Below are 19,838 nucleotides of genomic sequence, written 5' to 3'. Positions count from 1 at the left end.
AGAGTTACATACTCCCAAGTCTATGGACAGCCTCAACACAGTACCTGAAACAGCTTCCAAGTGCTGTGGGAAAGAAACTCCCGTCTAATGCTTTGCAAAGTATTAAAGCCTGCAAGAGTGTGAGAAGCATATCTGGCCTGGGCTGCTTGCAGTCTCAAGACACAACCCCAACTTTTACTACTAACATGGTCTCCAGCCTCTTGATGCCACCACAGGGGGAGACAGAAAAATCTGTTTCAAGAAAATTAAAAAAGAAAAAGCCTCTGTTGCTCCACAACAGAAAAGGGAAACCATGGAGATACAAAAGAAAGGGATTTGTACTTATCTTCAGAGAGGAAAACAGGGGCTGAATTTTCATTTATTTGCTGAATGATAGTAGCCAAGATCACTCAAAACAAGGAAAGAATCTTTGGGCCTTGCTCTCACACAAGATGCCAGGAGATCTGGTTCACTTAGTGGACTGGGATTACCTTTACAGCCTTAAATAACACAGCTAACTTTTTTGCCGATGTCTGATTCTTTGCATCTTTTGCATCCCTAAGAGTCAAAAAAGCAAAACAGAACATATATTCAATTATTTCCTGAGATATGTTTTTTGTATCAGCAATAGTCTTGAGGGATCTTCCAAAGAATTATTCACTAAAGTACTTATAGAACATTTTTTTAATTCTGTATTTGATCCAACTGTCTTAAAATGAGAGCTAGTGTCATCTTCATAAAATGTCTGATTTAATTAACTGTCTTAATACAGTAAACATAAAAATGTGTCTCATGACTTTGGACGAAGTACTGTTGTAATACTTCCTTGTAAGCATTTCAAAGAAATACAAAAGTTCTGTGAGGCATTTTAAATCTTCTGCCACACTTTAAGAAAACAAGAACAAGTTATATCTCCAAACAAAAATACCCCAGATGTTCTTCCTCAACCTAGATGAAATACCCAAACTTGGAAGCTCAAGATATTTGAGCTACAGGCCTCATATAGGGCAGGCAAGCTGAAGAAGAAGAAACATCTTAGGAAGCATCTTCTGCAAGTTCCTCCAGCTACAAGAATTCATTCTTCAGTATTATTCTGTGGCATCTCTCATTAGAAGAACATCAGCTAACGAGTGAGCATCCATTTCTTTTCCCTTCCACTTCCTTCTTATTCCTTAGAAGAAAAAAAAAAAAAAAAACCTAGAAAAATTAAATTTCTCTGAATAACTTAGGGACTTCTCACCTCACTGCTCGTCCCTTTTAACCAAAATACTTTCTGTTCCAATATAAAGTATAATTTATCATTAACTAAATGTCTTAACAATCTTTTTGTTAGCATTTAGTGTCACTTCAAAAATAAGCTAACAACATTAAAATTTCAATTAAACAGGTGACTCAGATCAAACTTTATGAACACTTCACCTTTGCGAATTGAGAACACACTTCTGTTTTTAACTGCTTGTTTTCGCAATACACTATAATAACAGCGGAGAGAGTAAAAACAAGCTGACAAAAATGAACATTTTTTAAACAAAGAAAATATGCATTCAGTAGAAAGGGGAAAAAAAAGCATACCCTAACCCAGGGTTACAAAGTAGCATTAGCAAAACACACACACACACACGGAGCAGATGACAGTCCAGGACAAAAAGGAAGCGAAACAGAGAAAACTGGAACTCAGAGAAAGGTTCAGGAGAAGCAAAGGCAGCAAAACACAAGAACAGATGCAAAGGTAGAACAAGATTACGTCAAGGTCTTGCAGAGAAACACAAGCAGCTTGAATTTGAATGTAATTAAAGAAAGGATGACAGAGTGTGAATTTCAAAAAGGTGATGATGTGATAAGAGTAGCAAACAAAGAAGAATATCCTAGCAACAGCATTTTGGATATAAGGGTGGAGAGATGCTGATTCATATTCATGATTCGCTTCCCATCAGCCACCTTCCACAGAGCCTGGAAGTCTTTCAGAATCTGAGAAAGCCGCTGAAGGAAGAAAATATCCAGGTGATTCCTGGAAATTGGTTTTAGCTTTCTCATGGCAAATGAAACAAAGCCCGTGGGCAAATAAGTTATGCGGACAACAATCGAGCTGTTCAAATACTCTGTGCTAATTGTTCATATGCATACACTTCTCCTATAATAAACACAACAGGGTTAAACTGCCTCTTGGTTACCGAGAGATAAAAGTACACAAACACCAGCATACGTATTACATCGTCTCTCATGACTGACTTGGTCACAGTCAAAAACTTGTAGGCTAGGAAAAAAAAAAAGCTTTACCCTCACACAGTAGAGGAAGAAAGCAAGTAGATGCTATATGAGGTGAATATTTATTAAGTGAGCTAGAAAGGGTGTTTTAGGTCTGTGGAATATGGAGATATATAGGGTGCAGAAATGAAATGGTTTCTACAGCATCCTGCTTCGTAACAGAAGTACAATTTTTAAAGAGTAAAATTAGCTATGGCTACAATGAGAGCCATAAACTAATCAGATGAGAACAGTAAAGGTAGTATATAAGCACTTAAGAACATAAGCCAGCTTTCATGCTGCCTCATATGTTAAAAATCAAGAAAAAAATATAAAGAAGCAAGCAATCTATCTTAGACTGACTTTGTAAGGAATTCACACTTACACAGCAACACTTTACCTACACAGAAAGCTGCCTTACACCTTTGGAATCCAAAGCTGTTCCAATAGTGGGGCAGGAATCTCCAGGATATCAACTCCCTACAAATTTTCACTAAAATAAATCAGTCCAAGGATGCATAGTTCCCCATTCTTGCAGCAAAGCAAAATGACACAGTGTGAAAGAAGAAAGATGCACTATAATTATTGCAACCACAGGTAAAGATTAAATTGTAAATTATACTATATTAGGCATAAGCAAGTTAAACCAAAATGACAAGAAATCAAGATTTGCTAGCATTGTTATTCAGAGACATACTTGTCTATTAAAAAAAAAAAATAGATGATACGAAGAACCAGGTAAACATGAAGAGTGACTGTTTACAGGTAATTTTTCAGGTTGTAGAATGGGTAATCAGAATATAAAGTAAGACTATAAAAATTTATTTCATAGCAAGAAAAATAAGCCAGACAAAATGGTTTTTCCCCCAAAACGTTACTTTTAAACAATCAAATGCTTGGTCTCACACAACGAACCTCTTGTAAATCACAGTAAGCAAGGCTGACAAAACCTCAAGTGATCACCTAGTCAAGTACACCTACTGACCCTTTAACCAAAATAACGTGCAGCACTGCTTGTCGTCTTTTTTATTTAAAATCAAATAAAAATAATGTCTGTGAACACAACAGCAAACAGTAATACCTAAATCTGAACTTCATAGAAAAATTTTTCATAGCTCAAAGCCATTGTTGGCATAAATGACAGGAACTTACATAGTGTGGCAAGCCTAGAAGAAAATTCAGTATTGTTAGAAGACATTAGTGGATACCTAAAAGGAGGTAACTCCATAGAAACGAGCGTAAAGGAGAGGATTTTATATGGACATACACACAAATGAACACTGCACAAAAAGCCACCCTTTTCAAAGAATATGAAAGCAGCAGCAACACAAAATCATGAAGGACAGAAAAAAAGAGAAGCAAAGAGCAGTAACAAGAAAAAAAATATTTAAGCAGGTAACAGAAAGGTCTGTTAATAATTGGAGTCTAACAATAACACATCAGATGTGAGTTCAGTTTTGGAAAAATTCAGATCTTTAACATATTGTAATAATACATAAGAAAAGGTGTTCACAGGGGAAGTGGCAAAGGGAGAGAAAGATTAAATTAATCCAAATAAAAGGCAATGACACATTGATAAATTAAGGTAATATTTGGAAAACAAAACAAAACAAAAACAGGACTCAGCAGGTCAAAAGTGGAACATTAGAAATTAAGTTTAACTGGTGATTAAAAATCAGAAATATTCTTTCTGTCACAGTACTATGGCATCTTTTAAAATGAAAAGGTATTGGAGGGGAATGAATGGATAAAAGTTTCTTAGAAAAAAAGCTGTTAAAACGTTTGATTCCAGCATTCTTTGCACATCTCAAGGAATCTTAAGGTCTGAAAGCCAGCAGGGAGGGATCTTGCCTATCAGCAGCACACCAGTAAGGGCATGAGCCACAGAACAGTAATAGTCTCCTCCTTAGCTCTTCCTCTGTCATGTGCCCCCTTCTATTCTGAAGCACTTTCTTTCCCCATTAATTTATCCCGATGGTGATAAATAGTGAGATTAATTGCACCGGACAGGATACACTGAGAGGGTCCACCTAGTTCTGCTGTGCTAGGAAAGACTGGTAAAACAGCAGAACCAATCAAGCTCTGCCAGCTGATGCCCCAGAGCAAGAAAAGAGACACAATCTAGAGCAGCATCTCACAACGAGGGCAGTAATTCAGGACTGACTACCTGTCCTGGACTCGGGCAGCATCAGACAGAAACTGTATTCCCCTCTGGTTTTCCCCTTAGCTGCTTGCTTTTCCATAGTTACCATCATTCAACAATTCTATCCTCAACAGCTGAACTAAACCCTTCTACCACTAGAATGACTGTTTGACAGAGTAAGAAACATAAACACATCCAATACTCCTTTGCAGAAAGAGCATTTCTGGTTTATTTCCTGCAAAAGTACTTGGGTTTATTTTTCAAAATATTTTAAGTCTTGTTCTGATTGTATGTAGCTTAATCAGTATACTTCTAAACTTTGCCCTGAATTTCTCACTCTCTTGTAATTAAACCAGTTTTAGCAGAATCCAATCTATTTTAACCTATTGTACAGAGACGAAGCAACCTTAAACGCACAGTACCAAGTGCCAGCTACCACTATCAGCATAACGGGCTTCATAAAACAATAGCACCCAACTCATTCAAAGTTAACAGACTTTTTTTTTTTTTTTAAATAAAAACATGTTAAGGGGAAAAAAAAAAACCCTCAGATACACGTGTTTTACTGAATTTAGATGGTGAAATAGCAAGTGGTGATAAAAAACAGGAAGAAATAGCCAGCATCCATTTTTTGTTCTGGTTCTGAAAAAAAAATCAAGAGGATGTATCCAAACCACAGCACAGTGTTACTGGAATGGAAATTTCACCATTCACAAAGAGATACAATGCACTATTTGTAATATACTTCAGATCAAACATTTTAAATTAAAGATCCAGGGACTTATAAGAGTCCAACTACGACTCTTCACAAAATCAGCGGTTCAGTTTTGTTGCAAATATGTGGAAATAGCTGGAAAACAAGAAGAATCTAGTGGATTGTAAATATTGTCTAAATAACTAAGAAGGATAAAGGAAAGGGTCAAAGAGCTGCCAATTATTTACCTCCACATCAATTGAGAGTAAAATAATGTAATAATTAGCTTGGTTTCTACCATGGAATTAAAAGCAACAACACAGTAATACTTTGATTTCAAGGATTATTATTACTGCCAAGCAAAATATGGCTTCTTGAAATGATTACACATTAGTTAACAGAACTAACTACGGCAATTACCCTACTTAGGTTTTTCCAACTATTTGGCAAAATATCACATGACATTTTAATTATTTGCTTTAAAGTCTCAATTAACTAACAGAAAACTCAGCTGATGGATTAAAATAAAATCTTTTGAGATCCATATCCCTATTTAGCAGGAAACATCAATGAACATGATTCCTAGTGCAACCCCCTACAGACCAGCAATGATCAAGTAGGCACAATGAGATACACAAGTTACAGCTTAAGCAAATGACCTGAATTGTGTTCAAAAACAGTCACAGTCCAACAAAATGTACTTAAATACAGTTAAATATTTTAAATACATATAATAATTTACTGTTATTTTCACCCTATTTAATATTAATTTTTATTGTGTTCAATAATTGTTTTTTAAAGAGATGAGCTGCATTTATGGTGCTAAAACTGACAGAACCGCTTTTTGAACTTTTATCCTCCCTGCAACCGGGAGGACACCACCCATAATTCAAGTTGTATTTTACATAAGTCTAAATATTGTGTTTTATTATGTTTATTCAAAAATGTTTTTGCATTGAATGTATTTTGACATAAAGTCAATCAGTTAGGAAATTGGAAAAAAAGTTGCAGCTGCAAGATTGGACAGTCTTAGCAAGAGACAATTCAGAAGAATTATTGAATCACAATGTATAATTATATAACATAAGTGCAATACAAAATTAAAGAGGGTAATGCGATCCTTGTGTGTATAAAAATGCAGTGTATGCAGAAGCCATCTTGCTTCTGTACACAACCTACAGATACACCATTCAGTGCAGAGTTATCAGAAAGACTGCAGACAGCAAGTGTGGGATGGCTGAAGCATCACAACCTTTATTGCTGTTACAGATGTATCAGGTATCTCTACAATGTGCAGACTTGAAATTTCTTAAACTGAAGACTTTTAAAATCTTCCTGGCAAGCACAAAAAAGTGAATTTGTGTCTTATTTAGCACACAAGACCACACAGACTTACCTCATCTGTACAGCTACAGACATGATTTGGTATTTGTTTATTTTCTGAAAAGAATGGTTACTAGCTGTACTACTTCCAGAGGTTCAATTAAAAAAAACCAACCAAACAAACAAACAAAAAAAACACCAAACCAAAACAACAACAAAAAAACAACAACAACAAAAAAGCCCCAAACCAGACTTGCATAAAATACAACTTCTAATTATGGATGGTGCCCTCCCAGTTACAGGAAGGATAAAACCTCAAAAAGCAGTGCCGTCAGTTCTAGCACCATGAATGCAGCTCATCTCTCAAAGCACTTTGAGAGACAGACTTCAGAATGAACTGAAGGATCCAACATGCACAGTGTCAAAAGTAAAACTTCATCCCACTCAGATTAAATCTTTAGTTCCTGCTGTTCTATAAACTGTAATTTAACACATTCATATAACATTTATCAGCTTGATGAACAATGATCTTGACTCGAAAAAGTTAAAAAGCGCTCAAGGTTTCAGAACGCAAGGACGCAGTTTTTAAAGATTATTCTCATAAAAATGCAAAGTAGCAGATAATTTAGTTCAAGATGAGTTTATAGCAAAATTATGCTTCTGAGATAAATATCTTAACACTTACAGCAATATTCACAAAGAGTAACTGTAGTCTAGGAAAGCTAATCTCCCTACACTTCCTTTACAGTTGATAGGGAGAGATAAGCATATTTAGAGAGTTTCAAGGCACTTAAATGCACATTTCCTGCTTTGAATGAACCTCTCCTTTCCAAATGGTATCAAGAGCCTCTACTGGCTAACCCTTCATAAGCCCACTCCACTTGAAGTACACAAAAAAGATAAGACTGTAATTGACCTCTAACAGAAAAGCATCTACTTTCCTCAACAAGATCTCTTTCTTCACCTAATTCAAGTTTTACAGAACTTCTCCATTTCCTGTATCTGTTATTGCCTCGGCAGCAGCCAAAGCACTCCCCCCGACAGCTCATTTCTCGACCTAACTGAAGAATGACTTTGCTGATGCATCAGGCCAATCTGCCTTCAAAGTCATGATGCTTTCTTAAGATCTGTTCATGATTTCAAGGAAAAAAAAAAAACAAAACCAACAACTATTGTGAAACAAACATATGCATTTGAAATTGAGGAAGGGTCACAACAGCTGAAACTTGCGGACAGATGCCACAGTGACACCTTGCAAAATATTTTAGCATTGCCCATTTTGCAACAGAACATACTGGCTAGAAATCAACTGCTCATACTCCTCTACTCTTATCCGAGACCAGATTTTCTCACAAAAGTATGTTAAAAAGTAATAGACACAGTCCACTGGGCTACAAGTAACTGCATCACTGCCTCCAAATCATTCTGGCGTCTTGGAAATTTATCACCACCACCGTGGTGGAAAGTCTCAGAGCATCACAACACTAAGAAGAACAAATTCCTTACTGTTAACTGAGCTATATGCCACACAAGCTGATTAATGCTACTCACATTACAAAAACGTTTAAGGCTTACTCAGTATATTAAGGTAACGTTATAGTGCCCACAAATACAAAGAGTAAAACACTTCTGTGATGTTTGTAACTTTTTCCTAATTTACCATCTTACGTGAACTGAGTAGCCCCATGAAAGGCTTCTCAAAGAAAACAGGTACATGAAATTCTAATCCTTAGAATCCCATGAAACATGCACTACCATGAGTGTTATAATCTGATTTAGGTGTTTCTGTTTCTCCTTCTAAAAACCTCCGTGGTGCTCTGGGCTCAGCACCTGCTGCTGTCATTTGGAGGCCTTCTGCTGAAGCTGTCATGGCTGGCATCAGCCTTAGCTTTACTCCAAACTTATGACTGGCAAGTCAAAATATTTGTGAAGACGGGCTAAAGGTGTTACAACGAAAACCATTCCCCACTACAAATGTAACTGTGTGTCCCCTATCCAAGATCCTACAGGAGGAAAACTTTTTTTTTTTTGTATCCCAGACAGTTCACAGCATATACCTTAAAATAATACGGTATATCTCTCTTCCTTGTGACAGAATTCAAGATCATCAGTTAAGTCAAAGAACTAATAGTACACGGTAAGCAAACTTACTCTTAACAGCACTACTGGTATTGGCGATTCCTGCAATCTTCACACCTCTAAGAAGGGAAGACCGTGCTACAACCCATGACAAAGAAATTAATTTTAAGAGTAGCCATTCACTAGAAAAGTAAACCTACCACAAACCACTTATAATCTATGAACATTATTCTTTAAGCAAAAATAAAGTACATGAGAGAAAAAGCAGGCTTCCAGCAGAAACTGAGTATTGTAAACAAATGGAACATTTCAATTAATGTATGAGAGTAATTACATACAACTCATCAGTCAGATTTTGCTTCTGAGAGCATACAGAAGAAAGCACATCCTTAAGCTCCAGTAACTAGTTCTATCCTTTTCAGTTCATCTTCCAGTTCTGTGACTGTGATGGGCTGAAAGACAACTATTTCGGGAAATAAGCCAGAGAAATAAACGCACTCTCCATTTCTACAGCTAGTTTTAATATCTATCTTCAGGTGCTAAAACTAAGAAACTTTGTTTTTCTTCAGTATAACCATCACATTTGACAGCACCTTCCATTCAGAGCAAAACTCCCCAGTTTCACAATTGCAGCTGTTTTAGTCTTGACCGCCAATCACCTACTATCATTGCAAATCAAGCACCAAAACAACCCTGAACACAACAATACACATGAACCTTTCTGATTAACATGATCTGCCTGGCATCTTGCTGTGACACCAGCAAGGACAGAATCTAATTCTCTAGGGACATTCTCATATCTTCACCGTGAAGACATCTCAGTCTCATTTGCTATACATCTTCCAAAGTATGCAACAAATCAAGGAGGAATCCTCAGCGAACAGTCTTCGCTATATACCATCTTACTCATTCCTCAAAGCACAGCTGTTCCTCAAAGCACAGCTCTTCCTGCACGCTACATAAGGCAGCGATACAAGGAAGAAATCCAGAGTATGATAATAAAACTACCATTTTGCTCATCTTCTGCTACCCTGCCACCAAGTTTTTCCACAACATTAACAGACCATCACCTGGAGCTTCTGCCCAAAATGCCTTTCCTGGCTCACATTTCAATCTTCCTAGCTCAACACCCCATGTGCTCTCCCCCCATCATAACTCAAATTAACTCTGTGCATTCAATCAGACATTTCTTCCATTATTTCTATCACCAATAATAAGAACATAAAAAGCAAAAGAATCTCATAGTACACTAACATGGAATATTTAAGTAGGATAAGACATTCATGAGCCATACAGATTTCCAACACAACACAGAAAAAACACTCCTGAATCAATCTCCAAGATTAAAACATTCAACAACAACAAGAACAAAGAGCAATAAATTTAACCAGGGAGCCACGGGTATGGGTAGACTCAGACCTCTCACGCTTGGCACTGTACAGAGGGCTCAATAATACCACTGCGAAGATGGACAGGTGTGTACTTAATATACATTAATGGCAACTGAGAGAACCTTGTGTGCATGCATAGGTAACACATACCATGCAAAATCCAAAGCTTTTTTTTACCACACGCGTAACAAAATTGTGCATCATTTTTGTAGCCAGCAGGTCTCACTGAGCAGGTCTAAATGGACAAACTTGTAAGTTTTTATCCATATTCAGCAGGCACTGTTCTTAAACTGGATGACCCACATAGGCCAACACATTAAGATATTGCTAAGCTATCAAGTACACAAGTCCTTTTTCACTTTGTGCTTTGGTAACAATCTTTAGCTTCCTGTGAACCAGAAAAAAACCCATAATTCAACTCAATCCCTCATAATAACATTTAAACCAAAATGTAACAATAAATCCCTAGCTTTGTCAAAACACTCAAGAATCAAATGCAAAGACATAAATAAAGACAACGTATCCTCATAAGGTTTCCCTCTTGCATCCCCCATAGCACACCCCTTAGCAGTGGGTACCAAATCATTACAATGACATCTATGATGCTACATAATTATACTTTGCCCTCAACTGATAAAAATGTCAGAACCCTCACAAATACAGTTAATAAGGTAAACTAACTACAGACTCAAAAGTTGGAAGCATATACAAGTGGAAGGATTACTACATACATGTCCACATCTAATCATCATCATCTTTAAGACTACAGTTCCACTGCTAAGGTTGCATTTCTGCCAGGGAGTAGTCCTGCTTGTCTACAGTAACTGCTGCTTTCCAGCTGAACCTCAATGACAAGCAGGAGGAGATCCAGAGCAAACAGATGATCAGCTGAAATGATTTATTTTACATTTTAATTAGCCATCAGCCCATCTAACTGATCTCACACTTCTACAGCACCAATAGCAACACAAGGAAAGGAGCAAGAACTCATGCTGGAACCACCCCTCTTGGCCACTGCACAGATTGGACCTTTTTAAAAGACAGCATGTGTAATGCAGGGGTTCCAGGGAACTACGAACAGTTAAGTGTGACCTATAACAAATAAACTAGAAATAATGGACATATGGATAATTATGATAGAGCAGGGAAGAGTAGATATGGCTGTTCCAAAAAGAGATCCTCACTTTCAAATTTCTTGGTGCACTCTGAACATGCGTAAAAAGACCTGAACTCAGTCACTATCATGGTGTACTTGCATTTCCAGTGCTGGAAAAGTCTCATCAAAGGCTTTCTTGCAGTCACAGCATAAGAAAAAACAAAGACTCTTGCATGAATAAATTGGTTAAAATATAGAAAATGTAGCACAAACATAGTTGGTGTTCTCATAAGGAAGGAGGCTACCAGTGGGGCTCCACAAGAGTCTCTGTTATTCAACATATTCTAAATTATCCAAGAAACAGAAGCAAGGTGAAAAGTTTGCTGACACTACTTTCAATACTATGTTATTCAGGAGAACAAGGAAAGGGCTGACTGGAGTAGAGGAGGTGGTCTATATCAGACTAGGGGACTGAGCCATAAAGCAGATGAAAGAAAGTGATGCAGCCTGGGGGGCGGAGGGGAGCGGGAAGAGAAGTAGTTCTAACTTTGCACATAACAAACCGATGGGCTTTGCACTGAATACTACCAGCACTCAGAAATGAAAGCCAATGTTAGGAATTATCATCACAGAAATCAGTCCAAAACAGATCACTGCCTCCCCATCCTGAATATCACTAGCAGTCCCGGGGCCTTCGGCTCCAGAAGAGGACGTAGCAGTATACAGTAGTTTCAGAGAAGAGCAAAAGGTACGATCGAAGGCACAGAATGGGTTCTACAAGGGGGAACAAACAGGCAAGTTAGGACTCTTTGGTTTCGGAAATATTCGGGTGGAGGGAGAAAGTGATAAAGGGCTACAAAATCTTATGAGGAGCAGAGAGATGGATTGTTACATTGGACAGAGGTCACTGTTCACTCTCTTCCAAAAGAAATGTGGCACCAAAGGAAACGAGTACAAGTTAAGTTCAAAAAAAAGAAGGTAGATTTTAACATAACAAATAGCATACCTGTAGAATTTCTTACCAAAGGATATTTGGATGCCAGACATTTAGCTGCATGAAAAAATGGATTGGCCAAGTTCGAAGAGAAAAATCCGAAAGTTACTAATTACACAAAACCCACACCAGATTAAGAACAGACCGTTACTGAAAATAGTTAGGGACTGAGAGCATATTCAAGCTAAGTATTATATATGCTTGCCCTGTTCTCACTCTTCCATAAACATTCATTCACGCTTACCATTGAAGGAAGAATACTGGATTATCTTTTGTCTGATTTCATTACGGATTAAGATTTTACCTAAAACTTGTCAGCCACTTGACCAAAACCATTTAAATTTTCACTTGGAAGTCTCATTTGGTATTCATGATAGTGCCAGTTTCACAGACACAGAGCCTTAATAGATATTCTCTAAAGGAACTTGCTGCAGCAGCTTAATAAGTCATTCATTACACTATCCACCTCATCCCTGCCAGACGTTACTGCACTTACTGGTATCAGCAGCACAAGAAACTCTCTTCTAACTACTACTTTCTACCCATTCAGTTATCATCAAGGCATTATAGAAAAAACAAAACACTGCTTGAAGGTTTGGGGGTTTGCCATTCCAATTACTTTTTTTTTTCTTTTTAAAATAAAAATCCTCATGCTGGAGTTACAATAATTGTGGCACTTCTAAAAACACACATAGTCAGTGTGACAAAACAACAATTAAATACAGGTTGAGCTTTACCAATCAAATTGAGCTTTACCAGTAAGTTTTCAGCAATTAGATTCAAAAAAATATTTAAGGTGACAATTCTCATGTTCTTCAATAGAACATCTTATTTTCTTTAGAAGTTTAATTACTACTTGTGTCAGTATTTTAGTTCTCTCTCTCATTTTTTGTAATTCCAACAACAGCTTGATCCAGATGTTTTCCAATTTCCAAATCTTTGTTCAAAGGTGAGACTATAGTTCCCATTGTTATCATTTTGGTAACATGGCATTCAAGCTGTTGGCATTTACAGAACTCTCTTGTCTAAATTATTTTAAAATAATTTTGAGGATAGGTAAGAGGTAATCAGCACTGACTACTTGAATACTTCTTCCTGCAAGAAACTAAAGGCCTTCTTTAATAATTATTATTGGTGTCTATTTTGTTTTTTGTGAAGGCAGCACTGCTGAAAGAATCACACAATTTGTTCCATCTGTGATCTAGCCTCAAAAATTATGGATAAAATAATTTACATAAGTCAGATAAAATGGAGTAAAGCCAGGAAACATGTTGAACACATCCGTTTCATAGCTGGCTCTGCAATTCTTCCAACAAAGCATGCTTATAGGATAAAAATCTCTTCTACTGTGTCATTGGACTGTATGACACCTCAAAATGGCAAAAGGCTTGTTCAGGTACAGTTACACCAACAGAAGTTGTCTTAGCAATACGACTTACTTCAAAGACAGCACGTGTATAAAATAGACTGGTAAAGACACATTTTTGCCAGCAGAAGCAGCATCTAACCTAGGAGAACTTGTTCTCAATCAAGTTTCCTGTTGTAGAGCAGGATTATATTCAAAAGCCACAGGGACTGTATGTGTTGGGAAATAGATGAGGAAGAGCAGAAACTGCATACTTTCCTGTAGAGTAACTTATTGAACAGTGATCCTGTTGAGTATAGAAATGGCTAATATAAGAAAACTAACCTCAAATAAAGACTGATTTCAATACAGTATAAGGTTCTAGTCTTCGGAAAGATAACTCAAATTCATACATATGAAGAAAGAGATACCTGATTTAACATACGTTAATACAAGCTCCTGTGTTAACAAATGCAGGAGCCAAGAACCTGATGTTGTTGGAAAAAAAACAAAACCAAAACAAACCCCAACCATACCTACGCACACACACCCTAGAATGATGTTTTAATAAGGCTGTCATGTTACTTCTGCTGCAACTTATAGAGTAAGTTAATTACTCTGTTGTCATTAAGGCTTTGTCTGGGGAACTTTGAAAAAGATAGACACATCCCACAGAGTCCAGTGAGAGTTAACAACAACAACAAAAATCCTGAGAAAACATGACCTGTGAAGAAAAGGCCTGTTTGCACAGTTTAGTAAAGAGAAGTCTGAAATAAAAGGAGACAGAGGAACAGTCTTCACGTATGCAAACAGTTGGTGCAAAGTGTACAGAAATCATTATCCTGCACGAGTTATAATAGTTGGACAAGAACTAACTGGCTTAACTAGCACAGAGACAGAGACTTAAGTTAAATATTAAGAAAAGCCTCCTAACTATAATGATGGTTATATACTAGCTATAAATAGACTAGTGAAGAGGTGTGGTATTCCCCTCTTTTGAGTTTTTTAAGAGCAGATCAGACAAATGTCTGTCAGACGTGATTTCAGTGTATTTGCTTCTGCCTCAGAGCAGGGACTGACCTAATGAAATCCCTTCCTTTCTTATACATCTATCATTTCTTCATTTATCCAAATGAGAACAGTTTATCAGTGTTATCATACCTGAGCTTCAAAAGTACAGTCTTTGCAACATAAACATCTGACACATTTGAATTTTATTATATTGCTGGTGAATATTACATCGCTGTTGTCAGACTGTTGGTGTACTTAGTGCAAAATGTATCAGGAATACAAAAGCAGCATCTTTTACTACTGCAGAAGTGGACAAATGATTGAATGGAAATACAGAAAGAGAAGCAAGTGAGGAAAAAACAGTGAAGGACTCAAAGAAAAAAAATGGCTGAAAACAAAGCTACAGCAAAGAAAAAAAAACTTTAGCCTAAAGAAAAGTATCTTCCTCTCATGTGAAAAACAGGGTTACAGTTTGCTGGTATAATTTCAAAAATATGCAATAATTTGAGATATAGAAGTAAACATAAGTAAAAGACTTTGCAAACAGACAGGAAAAAGTCACATCTCTACAGGCCTCCCTACATTACCAATTCCGACTCTCAGTTTTTAAAGCACACTGCAGATACCCCTGCTTTGGCCTTGCTCAAGTAAGTCCAACTTCAGATGACCTCATTAAGCTGGGCTCTAAGCTATGCCATATGCGTATTTGTGGGCCAAGCATCTCTAGAGCAACGGTTCCCACAGACAGAAATCAGTGCAATATCCTAACACAGAACTCCATCTTTCCTTCGCTTATTGTCACCAAAGCTTCTGCAGCCTCTCAAAAAATACACTTAAGGTGAATATATTAAAAACATCTCAGAAAAACTTGCAAACAAGCCTGTTTAGTCTAAGAAATTAGGGTAACACAGAGCTATAAGCTGCATTTGTCATTATTACTATATTACTAAATCAAGATCTCACACTAAGATCCAGAAGCGAGAATCACGACCAACATACTGCATTCTGAACATGTTTCCACTGCCCAATTATGTCTACTGTGTTATTTTGCAAGATATGTGCAATTATAGCATGCATGACCTATTTTGACCTATTCCTTAGCACTACAGAACACCAGAATATTAAAATAGAAAATGCAGTATTTATTCTTCTAAAAAAAGATTTTTCTTCTCTCCCATAGAAAAATGAGTGTGCTTAATAGAATTCACTGATTTTTTTTTTTTTTTTTAATTTAATACTGTGTCAGTTCTACTTCAGAATTTTAAAAGCTTAAATTTAGAAGTTAAACTTTCAGGACAGCAAACTTAATTGTTTGCTAATTAGATAAACCTAGGTAGAGTCACTAGTCAGTATACATATTTACATTAGTTTGTCATATGTATGAAAATAAGCTCTGAAAAAGAAACAAGATGTACTTAATTACATTGATCAGTCACATTCTCATCATTCATCTATTTTTCTCCAAATAGTAGTCTAAACAGAAGATAATGTTAACAGCAAAGATCTAAAAAGAAATTATTAGAAAATATGTTCATTACTCCAGACCAAACATGTACCTCTTGACAGATCGGAACACCTTTGGCTGTGTGTTTGGTAGGAGAGGGGAATCAATGAAGGAAATCACTCTATTATCATTCTCAGGTTGCATTTCATAGGAAAACATTATTTTCAGTTCAGAGAATGCTCAGTTAGAGAGCCACTGAGCAATCTGTCACAAAAATAAATTACACATTATACATTACTTTTGACTTCATTTGCTGACATAAAAAGCCAGCCTGCAGTAAAGATAACATAAATGAAAGATGAAAAATGAAACTTAAGATTGCTAATGTGCAAAGCTTTTTTCAAGAAGTTCTCCATAAATATATATTAATAATGATAAGGTTTTAAAAAATAATAATTCTGATTTGTACCTAAATATTAACACTGTATTTTAGGAAATTGTAAGAAAAAATGTAAAGTAAAAACTATAAATGTGAATTAAATTTACAGCATGACCAACTTTCTTGCTTTCTCCAGAAGAAAACTTTATCTTTATAATAAAACAATGTCTTCTGCCTTTAGCCTCAATTGGCTTTAAATTCCACAAGTCTGCACATTGACTAGCTTTCCAAAGAACCACAGCAAAGAACCTTTCACAGGTCTATGATTAAATTTGAAAGGTTATTTATTTTACCATAAATTATCTAGACTTTTATCAACATAAAGAAAAAAAAAGCTTCCCTACCATGATATTAAACAACAAGATAATGCTCTTGTTACACTACGTTAATAAATTCTACCTGTCACAGATATCTGCATGCTCACATATACTATAAAAGCTCTCAAGATTACCAAACGCCACAGCTATCTTTCTTAGAAAAAGTTTCTTCTGACAGTTTAGAAATCTCAGCAAGCCAAGACAAGCAATTCAGAAACATCTGTTTTCTTCACTGGTCTTCCATTAGTGTCAGGTAAACCACTGACAGAGTTCATCAAGACAAACTGTACACAGATTTTTCTCCAGCAATGAGTCAATTTGACAAGCATTACCTTGGTATTCTGCTTTATCAAAATACAATAAAACCTTGGGGAAAAAAAAAATCAAATTAATTATATACAGCCTCATTATCTGAATCAATATTCGGGTTCAATACATTTCAGTGGCAATGACAGAACACAAAGCGTAAAGAAAACAGGAATTATAGCAAGTTCTCATTTTTTAATATATTTCTGAGGAAAGCAGTTATTTAAAAAGCCACTGTAAGCAAAGGCACACATGAAAGTAACATTTCCTCATACAGTATTTCTGTTATTTTCAAATGACAGTGAAGGCTTTAGCCATAGGGTAGGGGGAAAAAAAAAACACCCAACCAAGAAAATTCTTCTAAGGTTTTTCAGTGTAGCATAACTACTAACTCATCGCCGTCCATTCCCTCAAAACTATCCATAAGGGAATTCCATAGGAAAGGACACTTTCTAGGGTATTCTGCTAATAAGCGCTATGCCACGAGAGAATCCAAGCTGTTGTGCAAGACAAGCATGTAGACATTCATTCTGCAAATACTACGTCTTTGCCATATACGTAGCAACGCATTTCTGAAGGCCTCTTACACTCTGCAACGTGCTGCATTGTTTAAAGAAAAGAAGTGTTATAGCTGAGAAAGATTTTCTGCACGGATGAGAAATCCCTCTTATTTGAAGGCAGGGTTCTATTATCTTTTACCACTCTCTCAGAGGGCACTTCACGATACCATACAGCTTAGAAGTGCTCAGCTTATTTAATGCCTTGATCTTCAGTAATTCCACAGCCAAAAACTAAAACCAGATTTATGAAGCAAGAGAGGCAGCCAGGAAAAAAACCCAACCTCGTGGGTGCTGCAATGCACCTCAAAAGCAGCAAGGGAAAAAAATAACCTAACATCCACTTATTCCCCCGACAAAAATACCTTGCAGAATCTGACCTACATACCCAATTCACAGCACTGCTATCGCTGCAGAGCAATTTAAAGACGAGAGACTACAGCATCAGTATGCAAAGGCAGGAAGGTTTACGGTGACATATAAATATTTGTAGAGCTTGTAAAATCCTTGAGATTCTGCGGTTGTAACGTCAATAACTAACACGCCGTGTCCCCCCAGCACCCCAAATAACTACACCGCCGTCCGCCGCCTCCTGCCCAGGGCCGGTGCCCCCGGCGGCTCCCAGCCGCGCGGTTCGCGCTCCCCCCGCCCCAGCCCGGGCACCCCCTGGATGCCGCGGCCGCCCCAACCGTCCCCCGCACCGGCGGCCCCCTCCAACGCGCACCGACAGGCCCGGCCCGGCCCCCCCCACACCGCACAAGCATCCGGGCGGCCGAGGGCCGCCCCCCGCCCCGGCCTTTCCCAGAGCCGCCCCCGCCCGCCCCGCCGGCACCGACCTGTGTCACAGCGGAGGCCGGGCGGCCGCCAGGGACCCCCCCGCGCTGCCCGGCGGCGGCGGGCGCAGGCCCGGCTGGGCAGGCGGCGCGGAGGGAGCGGCCAGGTTTCCGGAGAGGAGCCCACCCCCCCCGGAGGAGGGGGGGAAGGGGCCCGGGGCCTGCCCGCGCCGGGGCACGGCGGGGAGGGTGACAGCAGGCACTGAGGCCGGCGCGGAGGGAGCCGCGCGTCGAGGCGGACCCGTGAGGAGGGGAGCGGCGAAGGTGCCCCCGGAGCGCTGGCGCGGCGGCGGGGCCGGGCCGGGGGGAATCCCGTCAGGCGTGAGGCGCCGGTGGCCGCCGCCGCTGCTGCTGCCAACCGAAAGCTCCGCCTCCCCCTCCGCCGAAACTCGTGACGTCGGCCGCCCCGCCGGCGGCGGGAGGCGGGGGAGCGTCAGACGTCACCACGGCCGGGCGTCACGGGAACAACGTCCCGCCTCTGCGCACGCGCACAAAGAGGAGGAGGGAAGCGGGAAGCCCGCACCGCAGCGCTGCGGGGGCGCACGCGCACCCGCCCCGCCCCTTTCGGGCCCGGGCCGGGGCCGCTGGTGCCTCCCACCCGCTCCGCGGCGCCGGGAGCCGGCGGCGCCTTTCCGTGAGGCGGCCCGACCGACGCGAGGGCGCCTGAGGCGGGGCCAGGCCTCCCCTTCCCCGCTGCAGCGGCGGAGCAGCCCCGCCGACCGCCCCGCCCGCCGGTGCGGCGGTACTGGGGACGCAGCCGGGGCCCCGGCCGCCGCCCGCGCTGGGAGCCTCGGCGGCGGCTGGCAGGCGAAGGGCCCAGGCGCTGCCTGCCGCGGCGTCAGGGCCGGGCTCTGCTCCGCTGCGCGGGGGAGCGGCCGCCGGTTTTTGTCAGGCGATTTTAAGTCAGGCCCGGGCCGCTGCCTTCCTGCGGTTGTGTGATCGCGGTCGTTCGAGGACAGGACGCGAACGTCCGCCTCGGTACGGCCGCGCCGCCTCCTCTGCTTGCTTCAACAAAACCCTGCCCCCCGACGAGCCCAGCGCGGCGGCCCTGCGCCGGGCCGCGCTGCCCGGGCTCCGTGGCGAGCAGGCTGCGCGCACTGCTGGGGACGGCTCCCAGCGCCGCTCTGCCGCCTTCGGCGCGCCCGCTTCTCCCGGCGCGGGCTGGCCCTTGCCTGCAGGAGCCACCTGGAAGCACGCCCCGAAACGTAGCAGGACAGCCGTTAGACGGGGTACAAGATGCAGGGATGACCTGTGCGTGTTCAGCAAGCCCCCCTCCGTGACGTGCTGTGCTGACAGGCACTGCGCCTTCAGAGTCTCGTAGCGAGGCAGCGGCGGTCGGTGCTGCTGCACCTGACCCCGCGGCCGGGTCATCCCAGCAGCGCTGCCGCTCACGGGCGGCTCTCAGGCCGTGGGGCCAGAGGTATTGAACCTTTAAGAAAATTAGAGGTTTGTAAAGCCTAGACACGGCCTCAAAATCTACCCAAAACAAGGGTTGGGGGTTTATTTTGGCCACCTGAAACAATCCTGGGAAAACCTACTTGAACGGAAGTTTAAGACTTACATTGTTATTAAAGGCATATATAATTATTCTGGTAAGCTCTTTCAAACAGACAAGTCTTCAGTGGGACAAGACCCCAAGCTGC

At 40.2% G+C, this 19,838-nt stretch overlaps 1 protein-coding gene across 5 annotated transcripts in view; it reads right to left on the bottom strand.

The window, feature by feature from the left end:
- Nucleotides 1-18,537, bottom strand: part of MAP3K2 (mitogen-activated protein kinase kinase kinase 2) — a 56,892-nt gene extending 38,355 nt beyond the window's left edge. For 2 of the 5 annotated variants that reach the window (XM_082313843.1, XM_082313847.1), the window contains exon 1: nt 18,199-18,536. The gene's annotated coding sequence lies outside the window, so the exon portion shown is untranslated. Of the gene's footprint in view, nt 1-44; nt 538-907; nt 1,151-18,198 lie in introns of all 5 variants that reach the window. The other 3 variants (XM_082313845.1, XM_082313844.1, XM_082313846.1) reach the window with 3 other exon arrangements.
- Between the last annotated feature and the right edge of the window lie 1,301 nt (nt 18,538-19,838).

Source organism: Platalea leucorodia, assembly GCF_965183815.1.
Source record: "Platalea leucorodia genome assembly, chromosome: 5".
NCBI lineage: Eukaryota > Metazoa > Chordata > Aves > Pelecaniformes > Threskiornithidae > Platalea > Platalea leucorodia.
Note: the sequence above shows the minus strand (reverse complement) of the source record. Positions and strands in the feature narration are given on the sequence as shown.